Source organism: Stegodyphus dumicola, chromosome 8 (genome assembly GCF_044657685.1).
Source record: "Stegodyphus dumicola isolate Sdum_Otavi_A_Nest chromosome 8, ASM4465768v1".
In the NCBI taxonomy this organism is placed as follows: Eukaryota; Metazoa; Arthropoda; class Arachnida; order Araneae; family Eresidae; genus Stegodyphus; species Stegodyphus dumicola.
Window position 1 is genome coordinate 29,474,125 of NC_140775.1, and position 23,719 is coordinate 29,497,843.

The window sequence follows — 23,719 nt, forward strand, 5'->3', positions numbered from 1 at the left end:
GTAGGTTGATTTTGCAATAATCATCATTGATGGTAATTAAAATGCTAAGCAGGTTTGTAGTTGGTAACCTTTACGTCTTCACTTACTTGATGGGGTACGCCTACATGCTATCCAAGTGATTTTTCAACCATCCATCCTGATTATTCAAGTTGCTCAAGACTTAACAGGCGTTGCTGTCCAACACTTAACTACCGTGGTATGAACTCACAAAAATCGATAAAAGCAAAACAAAATATCGATAACCATACAGTTAGGTGAAAATTATGGCGTAGCTGAGGCCAGAATTTGGTTTCATTTATATTACAACAAAAAAGCCTGTAAAGAAAAATGTTTTTCGAATTCCAAGTTTACCGAAGATAAAAGTCACTATTGAATCAGATTTGTTCGTTCCTTTTACAGTTATTTTTCTTTTCAAGTCGGTCTCGATATATACCAGATAAATATAAAAATGGCTTCTAAAATAAATCATGAAATTTCATGTATGGAAATTCTAAACCTCGAATATTTGGAAAGAACTGTCTTGGAATAATGAAAGTTTTGAAATAAATTTCTTTCTCTCATCCATTTTTACGAGATGGCTGAATGACGTATTAATATTAATGGAAAGAGTGCATTAATATCAAAGCTACATTTGTCATTTTTGATAACATGTTTTAATACCAACATCAACTGACATTTTATTACGTTCTCGATATCCTAACAAATATGTAAATATTATCTTTTAAAGCAAAGTGTAAAACTTTTTTTCAAAGAGCCTGTTAACTAATTTAATTCTTATTACACATTTAACACCTGGAGGCACATTAAAAATTATAAACGTTGTTTGCGAAATACAGCTACATTTAGAACATTTCTCGAGGAATATTAAAACATTTAAGTAATGTTCTGCCAATAAATAGTATACTGTATTTTTAAAGAATGTCTTTTTTTTAAACTGACGATGAGGAAAGCTGAGAATTTGCATTTCTTCATGTCATGATGAAACGTTCTTTCATATGATGAAGAAGTAAGTATTTTGGTCAATATAAGAGTATATTTATTGTATGAAAGTTTTATTCATTGTATTGTAGAGACGTTAGGTATTTTTTGAAAGCAGGAGAGATGAAAAATAAGCAACGCCTTCGCTGGGGCTCAAACCATGGACCACTGGAATACGCGCCCAGCGTGCTGACCCCTACACTTCGAAGGCATGCTTGGAAGGCGGGAGAAATACCTCATATACTCCCCCTTTTAAAGGGCAACTGGGGTTTAGGGGACCCAATCTCCAAATCCTGGGTGTGGAGAATCCTCATCCACCACCCTTTTAGTTCGGACACCACTGTACAGACATTTGGATTTTTGGAAGCAGGAGACTTGAAAAATGAGGAATGCCCTTCGCCGAGAATCGAACCACGGACCTCTCGAATACGCGCCGAGCGTACAGACCATTACATTACGAAGGCATGCTAGGAAGGCGGGAGAAATACCTTATATATTCACTCTTTTAAAGAGCGACTGGGGTTAGGGGACCCAGTCGCCAAATCCTGGTGGTGGAGAATCGTCATTCACCACTTTTTTTAGTTTGGGCGCCACTGCAGAGATATTAGCAGGAGAGATGAACATTTATTGCTTTTTAAATTGCTTATTTATTACTAAATATCAGTCAGATTAAATTCGAAATTTAAATATTTTACGTTTTACTGAATGGCAACACGGTAGCGAGTAGAAGATAAAAGTATTTTATTTCTGGTAGTGGCAACACACTGCTTTTAAATAACGGAGAATTGATTAGGCTTGAAAGACTAATAACTTACATTTTGTCGAATGGCAACAGTTTCGTACGTTAGATATAAAAATGTTTTAATTCGAGTAATGTTGCTACTGCTCCCTTTCAAATTCCTGAGTTTATTAATCAAAAATTCGTTAAATTTATACAAAATATTACATATATATAAAAAAAAAAAAAAAAAAAAAAAAAAAAAATTCGCATTTCAGATTTCTGGCTTCGAATGCACATGTTTGGGTACAGGACTTCAAAACCTGGTAGCTCCTACCGTGCGAAGAACATACAGATTCTTCATTATTTAATAGTAAGAGATTTGCAAATATTCAAAATGAGCTCAATTTTCAGTAAGATGTAGCAAGTGAAATTATGTATTACTTTTGGAATTTTCGAGAAAGGAAATTCAGCCAAATATATAAGAATTGTTTTATCGTCTGAGAATAAGCCATTCAAAGGAACAGAAAAAAAAAAAAAAAAAAAAATACTCTTATTTCCAGCCTGTGACGCACGCATGAAATTTTATGTTCGATTTCTACTGAGCGTTACTGAGTGCTTTTAAATTTTCTGGTATTTGTGGGCGCACTTTTTTATCGTCGTTTATGGAACATTGAACTGGGTGGTAACAAACTTCGAACTTTTTTATTCTTTAATTTTTATTTCCTGTATTAAACTAGAAAAAGAACTTAGTAACCATAACAAATTGATTTTACCATATTTTCATGGAAATATAGATTTTGGTTTCCAAGGAAACTAATTTTAACAGTGTCGCAGAAATTTCCACCTGTCGCTTTCTGTGAATTCCGCCTTTTTTTTAGTTTTGAAAATACTCAAGCTATATTAGGACAATATCTTATTATAAAGACCGTTTTTTAAACTTTAATGAAAATTTACTATAACGAACTCTGAAGGAACTTTCATTTGGATTATAAAGAATTAAATAGCTATTACACTTACTCTGTTCTAATTCAAATGAGATAATAAAGAACAGTTAAATATTTATTTTAAAATACCGTATTTCGTTGTTAATTCCTTCCTTTTCTTAGCCGAAAGGGCGTTAGCCCAGAACGGCTATTAATATCGTTTTGGCATTTTGCGTCCGTTCACTATAAATGGCGTCTCGCTTTTTAAATTGCTGCCACCAAATGTTTTCGCCTTGTATTATATTTAAAGAAATTAAATAATGAAGAATCTGCAGGGAATGTATGTATATTTCTCGCACTGTGAAAAAATGACTGTACCTAGAGCCATCACATTTTGAATAACGTAATCCTCCCCCCGAATATGGGCATGTGGAAGAATAAATTTGGAATTTGTTTTATTATCTACTTCCCATTTCGTAAAGCACTTGTGAGTTCTTGAGTAACAAACTCAATGATTTCAAAGCGAGCAATATACACTGGTGTGCAAAAATTAAGGACGAAGTCGAAAAATTAGCATATCAGCTGAACGAAGAGGCAGAGCGGACAGAAAGACCAATCAGGAGATTAAGTAAGGTGATGTACGGTAGCACATGCGCAGATATGCAGGTAGACGTAATGGGGGAGTGTCTGAGTAGTATAAAGCATGTTGTCGGTGTAAGATCAGTATTTCTGGCAAAGAGATTGCACGCCGTATAGCAGTTAAAATCACACCGAGTTGCTGCCTCAGCGAGAAATGGCGAATAATCAATCTGTTAGACGACATCTGGATGCTTTTACCCGAGGTCGAATCATTGGGAAGTCAGAGGAAGGCCGCAGTGTGACAAGTGTGGCTGCAGAGTTCGAAATTGCTCACAGCATCGTTTCACGACTTTGGAGACAATTTCAAACTACAGGAACAGCTATCCGAGGGTTTAGTAGTGGTCGTCCACGAGGAACTACATCCGCAGATGACCGGTATATTGCCTTACAGGCCAGAAGAAACAGGCGGCAGACAGCGGGAGAAATCGCTAGACACACGACACAGGCGACTGGACGACCGATATCGAGTTTTACCGTGGCCAGAAGACTGCACAGTGGTGGTGTGTTTGCACGACGCCCTGTACGGTGTGTACCTCTAACGCCTGCCCATCGGAGAAGGCGTTCTCTGTGGTGAAGGGAACACCGGAATTGGAGAGACAATGAATGGGGACGAGTACTCTTTACAGATGAGAGCAGATTCGGTCTGAGTAGCGATTCTCATCGCATACTCATTTGGAGAGAGCGGGGAAGCCGCAATTACCCCTCGAACATTATTGAAAGGGACAGGTGGCGGTGTTCTCGTTTGGGGAAGTATCATGCTTGGTAGTCGTACAGACCTTCACATCTTCGACGCAGGGTCAGTCAACGGTACCCGTTATTGTAACGAGATTCTTCTTCCATATGTGCGTCTTCCATATGTGCGTAGAGGCGCTATGGGTCCGCAGTTCCTTTTCATGGACGACAATGCACCATGTCATCGCACAGTAGCTGCCGAACAGCTCTTAGAGAGTGAGGATATTGAACGTATGGATTGGCCGGCACGATCTCCGGATCTCAATCCCATCGAGCGTGTATGGGATTTTCTAGGCAGACGCTTGGCAGCTCCTACCTTACCACCAGTAACGATTCCGGAGCTTCGATTGGCGCTGCAAGACGAATGGGCAGCAATGCCTCAACAACTCATTGACACCCTCATTCTCAGCAGGGGCAGACGCTGTGAAACCTGCCTAGCAGTCAGGGGAGATCATATCCCCTATTAAAGACCGGATGTTTCTTGCTGGACACCCATCACAGGGATGTTTCGGCCTTCAGTCGCATTGCGCTCCATGCTACTTTTTCAATAAAGCTTCTTTTTATCCCTCTGATTTCTCTTTTAGTAAGTGTTGCTTACATTACTCATGTCCTTACGTATTGGGGATCTTACGATATTAAATGTGTTGATTTGGAAAACTTTTGTACAAAGTTATATTGAAAAAACCGTCTCGTCCTTAATTTTTGCACACCAGTGTAGACACTGTACGGAAAAAAAATACATTTTTGTCTCCAGCGCGAGAGACTGTGTATCGAAAATTCTAAAGATATGCTTTTTTAAAATTATTTAGTTATACTGCTGATGAATTGAATTTTATGGTTGAAATGCGAAGAACATGATATTTACTAAATGGTAACACACAAAACGTTAAAAAACGGGGTTTTAGGCGTAATATAAAATCTGAAAGCTTTCAGATTTTTTTTATTTTTATTTTTTAGCCCAAAAGAGCGTTACACCCAAAGGACTATTAGTTTCGAAACAGCATTTTGCGTCGTTTCATTTTCTGCACTGATTCACCTTTCAAACTGTTGCCACCAAATATTATCACCATGTGTTAAAGAAACTAAATAATGAAGAATCCACATGAATGCAGGAATATTTCTCACATTGTGAAAAAGAACGGTACCTACAGCCATCAAATTTTGAATAATGTGGTCCTCCAACTGAACATGGGGACTTGGAAACCCGAATTTTGAATTTCGAATTTGTTTTATTATATGTTTCAAATTTTGTAAAACTTTAACGAATTTTTTAATTTCAGAGCGTGAGAATGTATATCGGGAATTCTAAAGATATATGCTGTTTTTAAATATTTTTTATACTGCTGTTGAAATGAATGTTTTGTGGTTGAAGTGATTTTTATGTGAAATGAATGTTATGTGGTTTACATGATATTTAGTAAATAAAGGTAACACACAAAACCTTTAAAAAAAAAAAAAAAAAAAAAAAAAAAAAAAAAAAAAAAGCCCTTTTTGGTGTAATCTAAAAGCTTTCAGAATTTTTTAAATTAATTTTGCTGTCCAAAAAAATCGAGAGGGAAAAATTACGTGAATAATGTAATCTTCGAAGGTGGCGGTTACAGTAAGAACGTACCAAATGAAAAGGAGTCATGGATAAACTACAGGTAAATATCAGAATGCTATTTATTTAAAGAAACCTACATTCTAGTAAGAAAATATATTCATTTCTACTTCCCTGTAACTTGAATTTTGCTCGTTCTTATTGTTGTCTCTGCTACTCCTTAGGCCTCAAATCTTTCATAAATAATTAGTGAAGGTGAATGTGCAGCTAACTCAGCGAAATCGTGGACTGAATGTCAGTTCATGTCTGCTTCAGAGCAATGGGTCGGTTCTTGCGTTAGGCTGGCAGTTAGAAAGAAAACGTTCGTCATGACCTTCAGGTTTGTCTTTGTTAGTTGCACGAATTTTAATAGTATAGATATTTCACAAGTCTTTGGTTAACAATGTGAAACTTGTGTTGGCTTAATGAAAAAAATATGATAGCCATGAATGAAAAGGAAATAATTGAACTCGACCACGTCTGCAAATTTCTGCTTCTTTATGCATCCATCTTCTAAATCAACAGCTCTAAGTTACTGCTCACTAGAGGCCGAGCGGTAAAGTCGCTGAACTGTTAGTTCGGTCCGGGGTTTGAATCCAGGTGATCGTGCTGGTTGCATGGGCATTTTCGTGGTTTTCCCAGTGTGTAACGTATATACGAGCCAATTTCCCTTAGAAAGTCCCCCAGGAAGGCATCTCTTTCCTTAGGCAGGTAGCCCTCGAGTGTAAGTAAACCAAACAAAATTCCCAAGTTATTACACATATATAGGAATTGACAAAAATTATCGGCTTAGCAATAAATTAGAGTAATACATAGTTTGATTATATTTAGAGTTATTAGGAACGCCTTCTTATAAGTTGGTAAGAAGAATTAAAATTCAAAACTAGATGTAAGACATCAGCCGTTTTTATTGGTATTTTGTATATTTGTATTTTGTGTCGTATGTGTATTTCGTGTGCGTTTTGGTCCATTAAAATATCTTTCTAAATCAAGAAGCCGCGTAGACCCACATAGGCATGCATATATAGATAGACTGTGTAGTTTATCTGTGAATTTTTTCAGATTGCTTTAAATCTTCAAAATGTTTTGTAGTATACAAAGTGCCCTCATAAAGCAACCGGACAATTTCTTAATAATACGAAAAAGATTACTAACCTTTAAATTAATTTATCTCCTTCAAAAGAACAGCCCGAGGAGGTCTGCACAATTTTCCCATTGTTTCTTCAGGTTGTCGAAGCACTGTTTATCGGCAATACTCATAACATTTAATATTCGAGAATATTTAATATCCATTGATTTAATACCCGATATGTCTTTTCATGGCCATCTTAAGCTTCGGAAAAAAGAAAGAAAAAATCAGCTCACGATAAGTCCGGAGACTATGGAGGGTGACTTATCGCTGCAGTTAGATGCCTTTCAGGATACTGTTGTACAGACAATGCTGCATGAGGCTTAGCATTATCCAAATTTTCCTCATCCTTTAAAGTTGAAAAGGTGCCCTATCTTTGGTTTATCTTTAATGCCTTTGCGACACCATTTAAAGTGGTTCTACCACTACACTTGCGTTCTTAACAGCGATGCATCACCATATAGAATTCGGATCCTAACTTTTCGGTAGAAGATTTGCCTAATTTGTAAAAAAAAATTCAATGTTACAACGTTGTTCCATCTCGAAGCAAATTTTTTGTACAATGCGTTCTCAGGAAGTGAAAACGATTGCGGTATTTTGATCTGGAGTTATCGGCTTTAACAAGAATTAGCATGTCGCTCTTCGCAAATATACATTTATGTTTTTACTTTTTTATTTTATCGTTTGTTCTTTTAATTTTTTCTGTTACTTTATGAGTGCACCTTGTAATCATTTAAAAAAATTTCCATGTATAAGCAAAAATGCGTAATCTGCGTAATTCATCAAAATTGCGTAACCTGCTGCGTAATTCAAACGTGCGTAAACAAGCCCACCAGCGGTCGAACCGCAATACCACTGAATACGGATTGTTGGCTCAAATCCCGACGAACGGGTTGTCAGCATGGGAGCTTCATCCTTTTGCTTATGTGTAATGTACAATATATGAACGAGTTTTCCTTTTGAAAGCGAACCACAAAGGTTTTCTACAAAGATATATCCTCTTAAACAGCTAGCCTTAGTGTACTTTACTTTCACACTATTAAAAAAAAGAGAGAAGTAAATCTTCGCTTTACAGGAAGAAAAATTTTACAAAGTTGGCCTGTAATAAAATTTACCGGCCAGTCACCGTCAAGACGTTTTTACTGTCCTCAGCTACAAGCGCAGCAGTAGTATAGATCATTATGCATAATATCTTCATTTCTGACACGGATGATGAGTTCAAAGCATTGAGCCTCCTTCCATGTTCTTTGAAATCCGTGAGATCATACAGGCTTTAACATTGAAAAAGAAACCAGTCCCGAAGGGAATAGCCCTTATCCATGTTCTACATCAAGCTTTTCTGAAACTTATCCTTGCTTTTTGGCAAGCTTGCTGGAGACTACGCCACTTTCCTCGAGACACAAAAATCCCAGAAGTAACTTTGTTCTTGAAGAGCTATACGGATCCTGCAGACCCTTTCTCATACCAGTCAGTTTGCCTGTTTCCAGCACTTGGAAAACTTCTAGAACGAGTTATACTTTCCAGATTTACCTTTAGCTGTAATTCACCCTCAGCACCACGGCTTCCGTACAGGATATTCTACGGAGCATACATTATATAATTTAAGTTGATTCTTATTGCAGCAAGAATCCAGATATGCTCTCGATCGTTATTACTTTAGATATCAAATGCGCATTCAGCTCGCTTAAGTGACCTGATGTCGTCAGCACTTTTGATTCCATTTCCTGCCTAGCACCATAATTGATTTCATACGAAGCTATCTGCAGGATCGAACTGTGCAAATTACGTTGAGCACAGGCCCAGACGGTATTGTAGTTAGGGAAGCCAACTGCGATTCTGAAGAGCCACCTCCAGTATCCAGGTGACTCCATAATAAAATGACCACCACTTCTAGCCTTGGTAGTGGCAAAAGCCTAAAAATGTTTAGTGCCCGCCATAAAAATATAACGCTGGACATTACTGGTATCAAGAAATCTATGTCACGCGGTGTTTCTCAGGGTTCATGTCTTATGACCAATTCTATGGAACTTGGTTGCTAATACGGCATTTCAAGCAAGTCAGAAACATAGAATGCACTAAACTGATAGCCTATGCAGATGATTTCCTGTTGGTGGTTGTGGGAAGAAATGACTTGTAGAGACGAGCATAGATATGCCTTTACAAATTTGAGCAATGAGTCAGAGAACACAAGCTACAGAAATAGGCTCACAAAACACAGACTATGGTAACAGGTCGTTTGGGTTTGTCTACTAAATTTGTTACTGAATTCAGATACTTAGGTCTAATTATTGAGAATTATTTATCACGGATGCCGTATTTGAACTATAACTATTTAAAAGATAAAATTAGTAGGCTTACCAATACCATGTAATGTAGAACATCATTAAAATGGGGCATTCATCACCATTGCTGAGGGCATAATATAATTACACAGCGTGTAGTTCTATATGCAGCTTCTATCTCTGGAGGTAAAATGACTTGGCATATGACGAGAAAACTGCTCACAATACAACGACAACAGATGTTGCTCATATGCAGAGCATATCGTATTACCCCAACAACTGCTATTCATGCCACTGCTGGTCTTCCTGCACTTGACCTGCTGGTTGAACAAGAGGTACGGTTGAGAATTACAAGACAATTTGAAAACTAATCTGTGGAACGGACCTTATTTTTCTTTTGCATAAAAACATAATCCCGCAAGTATCTGCCATCCAACCATCGCAGCTTACAGCAGTGTATATGTTTTCCTCAGTCCCCCAGATCTCCAACAAGATAATCTCTGCATACACATATTAATACACATCTGTACACACAGACGGCTCTAAGACAGATTCAGGTACAGGTTGCGGCTTTTGTCATCTGGACGGAGATCAAGTTGTACATTCTTTGAAGCGGAGACTGGGAAGCAGTAATTCAGTGTACCAAGCAGAAGTAATACCTGTAAGAGCGACGGCTACCTATTCGCAACGCAGTTCTCAGAATACAACGGTGGTAAATAGTGACTCGGCTTCTAGTCTTGCCGCAGTCTCATCAGGGCGAAACCGAAATCTCCTAGCTATCCAAATATGTCAAGTACTACTTGAATGTCAAGCCTATAAGAGGCCAACTCTGTACTGGGTGCAGACTCACATTGGTATTTAGGGAAATGTAAATGCGTATTAGAAATTAATTGAGCCGGGAGGTATCATTGAGAAGAATGAGGCCAATGATTCATCCTTTCTGAAACATTCACCTTTCACTTCCAATCATATTTCTAAAGCAGTCTACCCTCAAGTATCTTCTTGCGCAGTGGCAGATATGGTGGAACTCATCTGCGACTGGCAGGCCTACTCATCGGCTGATGCCAAAAGTTAGGGTAGAACTGCATACTGATAAAGTAACTCTCACTGAGTTTCTAACAGGTCACGACGACCTAAGCTGATTAGGGTATAGCGACGCGGACATCTGTGAATGTAAATACCGGTCACTACATATTTAAATGCCCCTTTACTCGAGACCAGCATCTCAAATTGCCGGCTCTTGAACACCGGACGGCTTGACAGAGAATACGTTCTCTATTAAAGTTGCACACTTAGGATTGAAAAAGCTATTAATTACTGCGCTAACATATGCCAGAATTTCAAATTGTCAGTAAAAACTGTAACCTTTAAGAAAAGTATGTATCTTCACGCGCTATTTATTTAATTTTATATATTTTGTATTAATATTTTTATTAATTATTATTATGCATTTGATTTTATGCAATATTACGTACTTTATGTAATTGGCATATTTTGTGTTATTATGTATTGTGTGTTATTATGTATGTATTGTGTGTTATTATGTATGTATTGTGTGTTATTATGTATGTATTGTGTTATTATGTATGTATTGTGTGTTATTATGTATGTATTGTGTGTTATTAAGTAGATATTTGTATTTTATTATGCATTTTATTTTGTATATTACTCCTATTATGAATTTTGTATAATTTTTTACCTTTTATTTCCTGTGTATTACATGATAGTTCCTATGCATGTTCAAATTTGTTCTTATGTAGGCATTTGTATGTTATTATGCATTTTATTTTGCATACTTATTATTGTATTTTGTATAACTTTTCCCCTTTATTTCGCGTGTATTATATCATAGTTGTTGCGCACGTTCAAATTTGTTCTTAAATACACTTTTACGTTAATTTCTAATACGCATTTACATATATCTTGATGCTAGGTAAAGATCTATAACAAGCATGATAATGTTCTACTGAAATGGTATGAGCCGGTATTGTACATGTATACAATTGAAATTAATGATATTGATAACGGCAGGTTGATTATGTTGAAATTGTAGTACAGTTGTAGTGAAACACTGCGAAATCTATTTTTATGTATCTATTTTATTATTTTTCTTCCCCTCCCTTCCCCAATAAAATTTCCCACTGGGTTGAATTCAATTCCGCACGGCTCGACCTACAACAGATGCCATCTTGCCGGTGTACTGTTCACAAAAAAGCAAACACTTGCTTTAAATAATAGCTTTTTGGACTCCTCAGAGAAAGCATCTTAGAGGATTTATTGCTTTCAGTGCGTAGATTTAATTTCCTGGTAAAACAGATAGTATTCCCACGTGACGAAAATATTTATTGCAAGTCTTGTGGGTAAGCTATCCAATGAAAATTTATGCTCAGCTATGTCTTGAATTAAGTATGCATTTCATAATTAAATTAACACATAAGTCTCGATGTGGTATGAAATAATATCATGGAATTTTTTAATTTACTATTCCTTATTTATTTTATTACGTGCTCCGCCGTAAGGCACTACACGGAAGGAAGGGAAGTCTCTGAAGCACATTTTTAAGGGAAAGTGGCTAGTATCCACGTCACACATGGGTAAAATCACGAAAACGCCCATACAACCAGCCCGTTCACTGGTACTCTAACCCTGGACCGCACTACCAGTGTTCAGCGACTTTTACCGCTCGGACCCTGGTTGGCTTTCCCTACCATTTGGCAAGCTATTTTTCGTAGCTTCTTTTAAGTAAGTGATTTTGAATTTTCTAATTTAACTTCCTAGAGAATTAATTCCTTAACTAGTAGGTTTAAAATTGTTTAAAGGGTCAAACTAAATTCAGCGGAGGGGGAAAGAGATTGGAATTTTTAAAAAAAGAATTAATATTTTGTGACTTTTTGAGAAATGAATATTACCCTAAACGGTACTTTTCCGTTTTGCTGGCGCAAACAATAAAGTCGCCAATAACGGTACAACTGGATGCCAAACTGAATATCTTCGCTGGTAACCTTTTACGCTTCATTTTCAAAATAAGTCGCAGACATTTCTTATCAAATTGATTGTTTCTTTCAATACTGGCATACAGTTACATACAATTTTTACAAAAGATAGTTAAATTTTATACCCCAAGACCATTTGCGGTAATTAAGTCAATTAGGATGCAATCACACCGCTCACCCGAAGATGAAAATGTAGGAAAGGCAAAATTAAGGGTTAAATTCATCAATTCCAATGAGAATGCAGTAGTGAAGTACAGCACTGCGGTTTTACATAATTTCTGACTAAGCTATTCGTACGAATTGAAATAATTCTTGCATTTAAACTTGTATTCCAAATCAAGATTTAATTTGAAATTAATGTAGATATTAGAGAGAATTATATTTTTGTAGCGTAGTTTACGTGAGATGAGATCACTTTGGGCCATGTGATACGAACCGGCGAATCAGGATGTTGAACCATGAAAGCATAGTAAATTTTTAAATTAATTTCGAAGGCATCCCACCCCTTAGGCAGATAGCCCTCGAGGCTTTGCCATAATCACACACACACACACATCTTAAATTAATTTCTTTTTACAAATTTATTGTCTTTATTTATTGGCTTTTTACAAAATTTTAAACGATATTAATATGCTTATACCTTCAAAATAAAAAAATTCTTAGAACTAACATTTTTTATCTGTATACTGTATGCTGTCGCCAACAAAGTCTGCTTGGCGAGATTTGCGCCGGCGAAACGGAAAAGTACCATGTTGGAATGCATTCTAAAATCTTTTAAAATGCAGTTTCTTGTACTCTTTCCTTCTTGGCCCACCAGCGGCCGAGCGGTAAAGTCACTGGACACTGGTAGTTCGGTCTGAGGTTCCAATCCCGTGAACGGGCTGTTGTCTGCATGGGTGATTTCGTGGTTTTCCCCATGTGTAACGTGTATACGAGCCAGTTTCCCTTAGAAAGTGCTCCACGAAGGTATCCCTCCTCTTAGGCAGATAGCCCTAGTGTGCTTTGCCATAGTTAAATACACCATCTTTTCTTCTTCTTTTTTAGTCCAAAGGCGCAATTCGTCCTGAAGGACTATTAATTTCGTTTTTGGCATTTTGCGTTGAAAGCTTTAAAAGGCAGTATCACTTTTCAAATCGTTGCCACCATATATTATCGCCGTCTCTTATATTTAAAGAAATTAAATAATGAAGAATCTGCATAAATGTATCTATGTTTCTCGCATCGTTATGAAACAAAGGTACCTAGAGCCATCAAAATTTGAATAACGTAATCTTCCATAGAATATGGACATGTGGAAGCCCTAATTTGAATTTGAAATTTGTTTTATTATCGATTTCAGATTTTGTAATACTTCAACAAATTTTTGATTAAAAAACTCAAGGATATCAACGCGACAATGGCAACGTTGTAGAGAAAAACTTTTTCTCTCCAGCACGCGAGACTGTGTATCAGAAATTCTAAGGATATGCTCATTTTAAAATTATTTTGCGACATTTCTGTTAAATTGATTTTATGGTTTGTGTGCAAAGAACATGATATTTCATAAATAAAGGTAACATATAAAACATTAAAAAAACGCCCCTATAGACATAATTTAAAATCTGAAACCTTTCAGTTTTTTTTAATACGTTAAAATTTTATTTAACTAATTCTTTTCAAATGTTTTAGAATGATATAATATATTAAGCTTTTTTCTGCATAAATCAATATGTAACACAAGGACAAAATAACGACATTTTCACAACTGTTGCAAAAAGGTGGAATTTTGCGAACATTTAGGCGTCTTTAAGACGTCGGGATACGATGCTTTCACAACCAAAATATCACCTGCTAAAGACTCAATAACGACGTGTATGCGACAAAAACCTCATCTGCAAAGACGTAATAAAGACATCTTTGCAACGGTTGCAAAACACTGGAGTTTCACAGACATCTGGGCGTCTTAAAGACGACATATTGCAACGTTTTTGCAACGACATCCACGACGAGTTTGCAACGTCGTAACGACGTTGCTGTGCTATTTGGGATGTAACGTTATTTTCCGCTCTCCCTGGCAAATGTTATCATTGCTCGAAACATAAAAGTATTTTCCACGTTGTCTTGCGCTTAATCTGTTTTCAAAAGACTGCCATTCTGCAAAATATAAAATGTTTTAATTTTTTTTCTTTCGAATTTTAACAATCTGTAATTGTTTAATAGATTGAGCAATTTAAAATCACTATAAATACACTTTTCGTTAATTTAAGTCTTTATTTATTCTTTCGTAATATATTCTATTGCTATAAATTAAAAAACATGCAGCATTATTTGTAATTACTAAAACATATTTTAGGGCCATTTATTACGTACCTGGTACGGAATCGTTTGATTGTATTTAAATTTGGAAATGTGTCAATATTTTCATTATTTTCCTCCGTGTTCTAATCTTTGTTTCCTTTTGTGAGATCGTTTCGCATCTATCAGTGAGGAATTCAAATTTTTTAAACGTTGTCTTTCTGTCATTCGAATGCACAAATTCCCGATAATAGTCTTCAATAAACAAGATTTTTCCAGTTTCAGTAAATCTGCGCATGCTCAATTGTTCGGACTATCATAATACGTCATAAACGTGGCAAAGTTATCGCAATTGTTGCGTAACTGAGCCGTATGTTCAACAATGATTCTTCTCAGTGTATAAAAAAAGACGTCTTTACAAGACGGTATGGACTTCCGTAATTAATATCTCACGCTTCCTGTTTTCGGAACTCGAATCGACATTTCGCCTGTGGAAATAATTATGACCACCTGTTGTGAAGATAGAAATTACACATCTACATGTCTTTTACAGGCATAATTTAAACTCGTACTGTATCATTAAAAACATTTTAAAATCATTGCATGTTCATATTATATCTATGTGATGTTTTTTCAAGAAAAATGAACTGCGAAATTTCCTTTGCTGAGTTACATTCCCGTTGCTTAAATTGTGCGGTATTTTTATAATGTCAGATCTGCGTTGAAATACCTCTAAAATGCAGCTTTTAGAAAAGAATAAATTTTTATTTATACATGTATTTTTAAAGCTGCTTAAAGTAGCGATATTTTTCCTTTGCTACATTAGATTCTTATTATTAAATTAAATCCGGAAATAAATTAAATCCTTCAAATTAGATCCGGAAACTCTTGCAAATACTGGCGACATAGTAGCTTTAATTTATTTTTCATACTGTAACCGTACACCGCTAATCAGAGTAATTTTTAAAAATAAATAAATTTAAAAAAAAGGAAGAATTAAAAAGAAAGAAAGAAAGCAAATCTAAAAGCTTTTTCAGATTTCATATTACGCCCGAAGGAGCGTGTTTTTAACGTTTTGTGTGTTACCTTTATTTATTAAATATCATGTTCTTCGCACTTAATCCATAAAATTCAGTTGAACAGAAATATCACAAAATAACTTCAAAAGAGCATATCTTTAGAATTTCCGATACACAGTCTCGCTCTCTGGAGATAATTTTTTCCCCCGTAGAGTGCTGCTATTGCTCGATTTGAAATCTCTGAGTTTGAATAGATAATAAAACAAATTCCAAATTCGTGCTTCTAGATGACCAAATTCGAGTGGAGGACTACGTTATTCAAAATTTGATTTCTCGATGTACCGTTGTTTTCTTCACAGTGCGAGAAACATACATGCATTATTTATACATTATTATACAAGGCATTTTCCCGCCTTCTTGGCATGCCTTCGTGGTGTGGTGGTCTGCACGCTGGGCGAGGTATTCCAGAGATCCGTCGTTCGATTCCCGGCGAAGGCGTTCCTCATTTTTCATCTCTCCGGCCTCGAAATAACCTAATGTCTCTACAGTTCATGCGGATTCTCCATTATTCAATTTCTCTAAATGTAATTCAAGGTTCTAATATTTGGTGACAAGAATTTGAAAAGCGAAACGCCCCTGGTAGTGAACCAACGCAAAATGCCAAAACGAAATTAATAGCCCTTCTGGGAAAATTGCCTCTTTGGGCTAAAAATAGCCTTTTATTTTAATAGCATAAAGTCATTAATGAACTAAAAGAAGAAAAATAATTTATCATACAGTTTCATGGGAACAAAAGATGAAATAATTATCTTTACAAAATTCATCTACAACTTTATATCACGAGTAACAGAAGCGTGGGGCGCCCTTGATAAATTTGTGAACTTGTATATCTGACAATGCAAATGCATTATTCGATTCTACTACACACAAGCCCACACTATGAAACTGCGGATGTTATATAAAATTTCAAATGAATTTTGTAAAGAGAATTATTTAATCTCTTGATCTCAGTAAATTACATGAAAATTAACTTTTCTCCTTTTGATTCATAATTTGTGAGTTTTAAATAAAAGATTATTTCAGAATAATTTTACATCTTTTTAGTTTCATGCGTTATTACTCAAATTATTCAATTAAAAAGTCATTTTTCAACAATGATTAATCACTTTTTACTTCAATTATTCTTTTACGTCAAATGGTGGATAAAAAATTTAGCCATATTACCCCAAATCAGAAATTACGTCAACACCTCATATACATGGACCTTATAAGAAATAGACTAACCCAAACGGGTTTTTTCCCTCGTCTGAGGCGTTGCCGGCTGTCACCTTGATCACATCCGGAGGAGTAGGGACGACTTGCAGAAATTTAACATTGGTTGCCTATTGCAGCGTGTATAATTGTCAAGAAAAAGCTGGTTTTAGCAACTCACAAATTATAATTTCTATATATTTTTATTTTTGAAACACAGATCGATTAAAACAATTTAGCATATGCATATTTAACATTTATAATAAACGTTCCAAATAGTTATAAAGCTATTGCATGCTTTCAGGACTGCATATTTTTTTAGCTTTTCCTATGCTGTAAGGAAATTTGTAACTACTTCTTTTAGAAAATAATATTTTAAATCTGAACTAATAGAAAATTTCAAACAATCAATTTTCTCTTACAATTTTTATACTTTTTATTGGTGTAAATAAGTAAAAAATACTAAAATATTTAAAAATGAATTTTTGAAAGTTGTGTTTAAAATTCTAAATTGTGCTGCTTTTTTAAAATTATAGATGAGTATTATAGCACAATTTCTATTAAGGAATTTTATTTCAATTATGTTTCATAATACATCATAGTGATAAACACTTCTGACTCCTTAAAAATTTTTATACATTTAATTCTAATATTAAAACTGTATTGAACCGTAATAATTAATTTTACTTGTATTTTATAGTGATTATTTTTTTAATTTATTTTTAGTTCTGCACAAGATTTTTTTTTTTTATTTACTGTTAATTTAATTTATTAGCTTAAAAGGGCGGTAGACTAGAAAGGCTGTTAGTTTCGAAGCGGCATTTTGCGCTGCTTTACTATAAATGTCCGTGTATCCTTGCAAATTGTTGTTACCAAATATTATCGCCCTGTATTATATGTAAAGAAATTAAATAATGAAGAATCTGCATGAATACATGTATGTTTCTCGCAATGTGATAAAAACGATAGTATCTAGAGCCATCAAATTTTGAATAATGTAATCCTCCACCCGAACATGGGCATCTGGACGGCTGAATTTCGAATTTGTTTTAATCTGTTTCCTATTTTGTAAAACTTTAACGAATTTTCGATTAACAAACTCAACAATTTCAGAAATAGCACTGTACGGAAAATAACAGTTTTATCTACAGTGCGGAAATCCTAAAGATATGCTGTTTTCAAATGAATGTGGTTTACGGGCGAAGAACATGATATTTAATAAATATAAGTAACACACAAAACGTTAAAAAAAGGTTTCTTTTGGTCGTAATATAATATCTTAATGCTTCTAGATTTTATTTTACCTTTTTTTCCCCCTTCATTACACTCAGAAAATTTTATGCTCCAAATTTTATAAATTACTAAAATAAATATTCCACTTTAATGTTAATAAGTTAATGATGATATAAATCAAATAAATGATTGTTTTGTAACGTTATTATTGTTTTAAAAATCATTGCCTGAAAATGGTCATTAAATTTTTTTAAAAAAGTTATCAGATCTTGTTTAATTTTACCTTATTTATTTCAAAGCATCCCGTGCTATCAATCTTATTTAATCTTACGTTATTTGTGCGCAAAATTAAGTTCATAAATTTTGTGCCTGGAGTTTTTACCGTTTTACCAAAGTAAAGATGTTTGTACAAGAATTCCGAGTGAAAAAAATGCGCGAAATGCAGTAAAAAGTGCTTTAATGAGATATATTAAATCCTATTTGGAAAAAACTGTGGCTTTCATAATCTCATCACTATACAACGTAGCACATTTAATAATTAAAAAGAGTTATGTGATACTATCAGGTTCAATGTTCCGTCTTACTTTCTTTGGGAACATGCAAAGACCCTGACTCGGAACAGGGAGCTTACTAAAGCTATGTTCAATAAATGTGGGAAGTAGACAGGATACACAGGAAGGGTATACAAAACCCTTTATTTTTCACTCTTTACAACAATTTCCGTACTTCGGAATACAGGGACCAACTACTTGTGGTCTGAACGTAAGAATATAAAAATATTTAACTAAACTCTAACTTAACTTTGGAATAATAAACGTGGAAGATTGGCCTTATATTAACAGGAAGCCGTATGTACTACAGAGAACTGTTAACACTACAATACGTTTAAAAATTATCACGAGGATTAAACCTCTGGCCTGGAAGGCAACCAGCAACCGAGTAAAACTTCTAAGGTAAGCGGCCTGCTTCGACTAACTCCTTCCTCTCTCTCGCTTGGCAAAAAGCCACAACTTAAGTACTTGGCGTTCGCCAGACAAATTTTGCATAAATAAGTTAACGCTTTTAATTCTGGCCGGAAGTAGAAAATAAGAAGTGATAGTAAAGATTTAAAATAAAATAAACGTTAGTAAAACTTAAGATCCTTACAATACAAACGCCATAGATTTCAGTGTTAGAATAAACCAGATCGTCCCTACTCTTTCTTGCCCACATGTCGGTGACGAGCGCCCCGCCCACTGGGTTAGTCTATCTCTTATAAGGTCCATGCTCATATAAACTTAATTTAAAATATTTTCCCCACTCTATTCGATGTTGCAAACAGTAATATTCTGAAAATTTTATTTTGTTCATTAAATGGATATAGAAAATCCATTTCAACATTAAAAGCGATTAAAAAAATCGATTTACCACATTTTATTGTCTTGTATTGTGTGTGTACAAAATTTGAACTCGTTTGCTTATCAAGAGATCTAGTCAAAATTTATGGCAAACTTTTGACCATAGCGACAAACACCATGAATAAACAAAATAAAAGCTTTTAATAAATTGCGTCATGTGAGAAAAATATGGTATTTGTCAACAGTACACAGTTGCCTTGGAAAAAAATAACCACTTTTAAATTGTCGTTCTTTTGTATATTTTAAACCAATGGATTTTAAACTTTGCCTATTCAAGGAATCCATAAATTTTTTGGACCCCTAGTACTCTTTAAAAAGTAAACATTAAAAACACAATGGAAAATAAGTCAATGTTGCATACATTTTATGACTTCGGATTACTGTTTAGGTTATGGCAAAGCACTTGACAGTTTCTACCCAAGGAACAGAATGCTCTGTGGAAAGCTTTCTAAGGAAAACTGATTCAAATTCATGCTACACAGGGAGAAAACTATGAAAACTTCCGTGCAGTCAGGATTTGATCCGTGCCGGGTCAAACTGCCAGTGTTCAGCTATTTTACCGCTCTTCCGCTCATGGGTGCATGCAATTTAGGCAAAAATTGAAAAGAAAATGCACTATTTCAGTATAATTTTATTCATAGAAACAAATCTATCTTTTATTATTTAAAGTAAATAAAAAATGTATTATATAATTAATTACTTTTTATATTCAGTGCTGCGGTCTATTTAATATTAATTTTATTTTTTCTATTAACCCAAAGGGGCAATTTGACCAGAAGGGCTATTAACTTCATTTTCGCATTTTGCGTCGTCCACTACAATACGGCGTTTCACTTTTCAAATTGTTGCCACCAAATATTAAAACCCTTTATTATATTTAAAGAAATTAAATAATGAAGAATCTGATTGAATATATGTATGTTTATGAAAAAACAACGGTTTCTAGAGACATCAAATTTTGAATAACGTTGTCCTCCACTCGAATATGGGCATCTGGAAGCCCAAATTTGGAATTTATTTTATTATCTATTTCATATTTTGTAAAACTTTAACGAATTTCTGATCAAACTCAACGATTTCAAAACGAGCATTGGCAACACTGTACCCCCCCCCCAAAATATTTTGATCTTCAGCACGCGAGACTGTGTATCGGAAACTCTAATAATATGCTCTTTTTAAATATTTTGTGATATTGCTGTTGAATTGAATTTTGTGATTTAAGTGCGAAGAACATGATATTCAATGAATAAAGGTAACACAAAACGAGGAAAAAAAAAAACTTTGTGCGTAATATAAAATTCGCAAGCTTTCAGATTTTTTATTTATTTTATTATTTTGTGGGGTTCCACGGAACTTAAACTACTAATCTACACAAATATCACCTTTTTTTAACATCTTCGAGATATTTATTATTTTTAAACTGGTAAAATCGTGTCATAAATAGACTGCGTTGCCAGTTGGCGATATATATCTCAATCTTATTATTATAAAAGCGATAAGTTGATCCTTTAAAAAGTCCTTTTACCTGGATGTCTTTACATTATTTTGCAACAAGTGTTATTTTATACCACGAGCGTGATAAACAAAACAGAATTCTAACACCGCATAATAGGACAGTTGCGAAACTTTTAACTGCTTCTTATGTATGTTATCGTCTGCATCCAAAACATAAACCAAAGTTTATGATGAAGTTCTTTTAACTTTTATTTTAAGAACGTATATAAAATGCTAAAAAAATTAAGTGCAATTCGAATTAATATTTCTCGTTATTAAAAACTCATATTTCGATTTTGTTACATATACTATATACATATTAAAGGCGCATTTTTATGCTGCGAGAATGGCAACTTATGACACGTTCTTTGATGATGTAATTATGGAACTGTAGGATCATGTTTCAATTTTATTTTTATTCTTTTTTTAATTCTTTATGTGTTTACAGTTGTTCGGCTTCTATTGTAGTCCTTGTGAGTTTACCATAAAATATTTTCATGCTTATAATGTCCTATTACTCATCGATAGCTCAACTTTCTGCTATAAATTTTGGCAACAGTTAAAGACGATTTCTTGTGTTTTGATAGCCAACCTTCAGATTGCTTGTTGAGCGTACGTGACGTTTGCTCTCGGTATATAAAATCTTCGTTTTAAAACAAAGATTATGCAACCGTCGTTAAAAATCAAGCAATCAGCTTTTAAAAGTTCAAATATTTCCCTCCATACAGTCATGAATGACAGTGAATCTGAAAAGCTGAGATACGGTAAGTGCAAAATATTTTAAAACAACTGTGAAATTTAGTGCGCAATAAAAACTACATTTGCAAAATCGAGTGCTTATAATTCCAGTAGCTCTTAATCTTAAATTGCATGCACCGAAATTTTCGATCAATACTGTTTACTATCTTATTTCAAAAGCTTCTATATATTGTTTAATTCAGAGAAGCTAGTCTACACTCAAGTCAACGCAACGCAATTGTTCAATGTGATCGCGTTCAAATTCTTGCATACCGCTAATATACTAGTTTTTCAATGTGTTTAATTAACTAATTATAAGTTAATAAACGTAATAATTAATTCTTAACATAGCATGATCATTTGTGCAACTGTGTTGTTTTAATTTTGAAAAAAAAAAGATGTGTTTTAGTCATATGTACTTGAGCAATATCTTTTTAAGGAAATTTCGGTGAAAATGTTATTATTTAATGTACGAAAGAATCAAAACAACGAGAGAGTTATGTTTATAAAAAAAAGTAAATTAAATCAATAGGTAGAAGTATTTTAGAACTGTTACCAACATTAATTTTCAAGCATTTGTATTTCAATAAATTTCAAGCATCGTATTTCGAGACTAATAACCCTTATGGACTAACATAAAGGCTATTAGTCTCCAAATACGATTTTGGGTTGATTCATTTTAATGCATAGTTCACTTTTCATTCGAGTCAGTTGCCATTCGACAAAATGTGAAATCTTTAATTTCGAATTAATTCTATCTGTTATTCATTAACATTTAGTGTTATTTAAAAGAAATAGGTGCAATTAAGATTATTAGTATTATTATTAATATTTTAATCGGATTGATTTAAGTGAAAATGCATTTAATTCATGATAAATCTAATTAAAAACTTTAAATATTTTTACATAATTACGTTATATAACTTTTCAACTATACAGAAGATGTATAGTGTTCTTATTTTAGTCTAAATGTACTATATTCATCTAATATCCTATAAATTGTTTCTTCACCTGGGTCATGTCTATTGATAATGTCTGCTGATATACCATATCAAACTTTAGAAAAGCGCTTTTGGGGGCGGGTAAAATCTAAACCCTTTCAGTGTTTTTTAAAAATCTGATTGATTTAAATAAAAATGTATTTCATGATATATCTAATTAAAAATAAAAATGTATTCCATGATATATCTAATTAAAAATAAGAATTTTTTTGTTTATTTTGGTTTATTTTTAAATAATTTTATCATCTACTCTTATGTATGTAATACAATATAAGTATATGATATATAATGTAAATTTTATATTTTAACTTCTAATAAATTTAAATAATGTTAATCATTGACGTGTTATGCTATTGTTTCCTGAACTTAAATTCAAAGAATGATTTTATCAAAATAATATGAGATATTACAGTGTTTTTATTTCCTTGTACGAAGTAAAAGAAATATTGTAATCGCGAAAAATTTCGGGTATCATATTTAAACGAAAATATCCACTATGACTGTTCTCGAATGTATTTTAACGTTTTTGCGTGACATCTGTACAGACAGACGTCACGCGGACAGAGTAAAGGTTTCCTTCTTCTAAAACGGATTTTAAAATAGATTTAAAATGGATGCAGAAGATATCGTTTTTCATGACATCTGTACGTACATGTGAATGTATCTCGCATAACTCAAAAACGAGCCATAGAACGCTGATATTTTATGTATGAGACTTCTATAACACGTAGTTGTGCACTTCCCTTTTTCTTTACAATTGGCAGCAAGCAAATTTTAGTTTATCATTTTAGTCTAATGAAAAAATTTGTTTATGCTTGTTCTTCCTGGTTTAATTGTTTTAACAAGTTTACATTATGTTAATATGATCAAAGGCGAAAGTGTCGGGGAGCAGTTTTTCTCAAATAAGAAAATTCAACTCACTCTTGTAAGAATTATATATTCCGAATTGAAGATTGCATTAAAAGAGTGACAGACCCGCCAACATCTTACTGATTTATAATTAAAACTATAAATAATTTTTAACTCATTCTTACTTAGCAGCTTTTTTAGTCTCGATGCTTACTCGAGAAAAAGACGAAACACTTTCGCTTCCATTAATTATTTCTAATTCATAAGAAGTTAGTTTTTTCCCCTTGAAAAGTCAACTAATTTCCAATCAATGGCAATAATTACTTAGTTTGTTGATTACATTTTCGCTTTTAACTATTTTAATAATTCCATTTTAAATATGCTAATGAGTTAATTCAATTCATAGAACTCTAACTATTGTTCTCGAAGAAGATAATATATTAAATAATCTACTAGAATATATTGTATGTACTGTATACAGATCTTT

At 34.0% G+C, this 23,719-nt stretch overlaps 1 long non-coding RNA gene across 1 annotated transcript in view; it reads right to left on the reverse strand.

Moving 5' to 3' along the window:
• LOC118186613 (uncharacterized) overlaps nucleotides 1-23,719 on the reverse strand; it is a 746,791-nt gene that overhangs the window by 673,386 nt on the left and 49,686 nt on the right. The gene's annotated exons all lie outside the window — the stretch shown is intronic.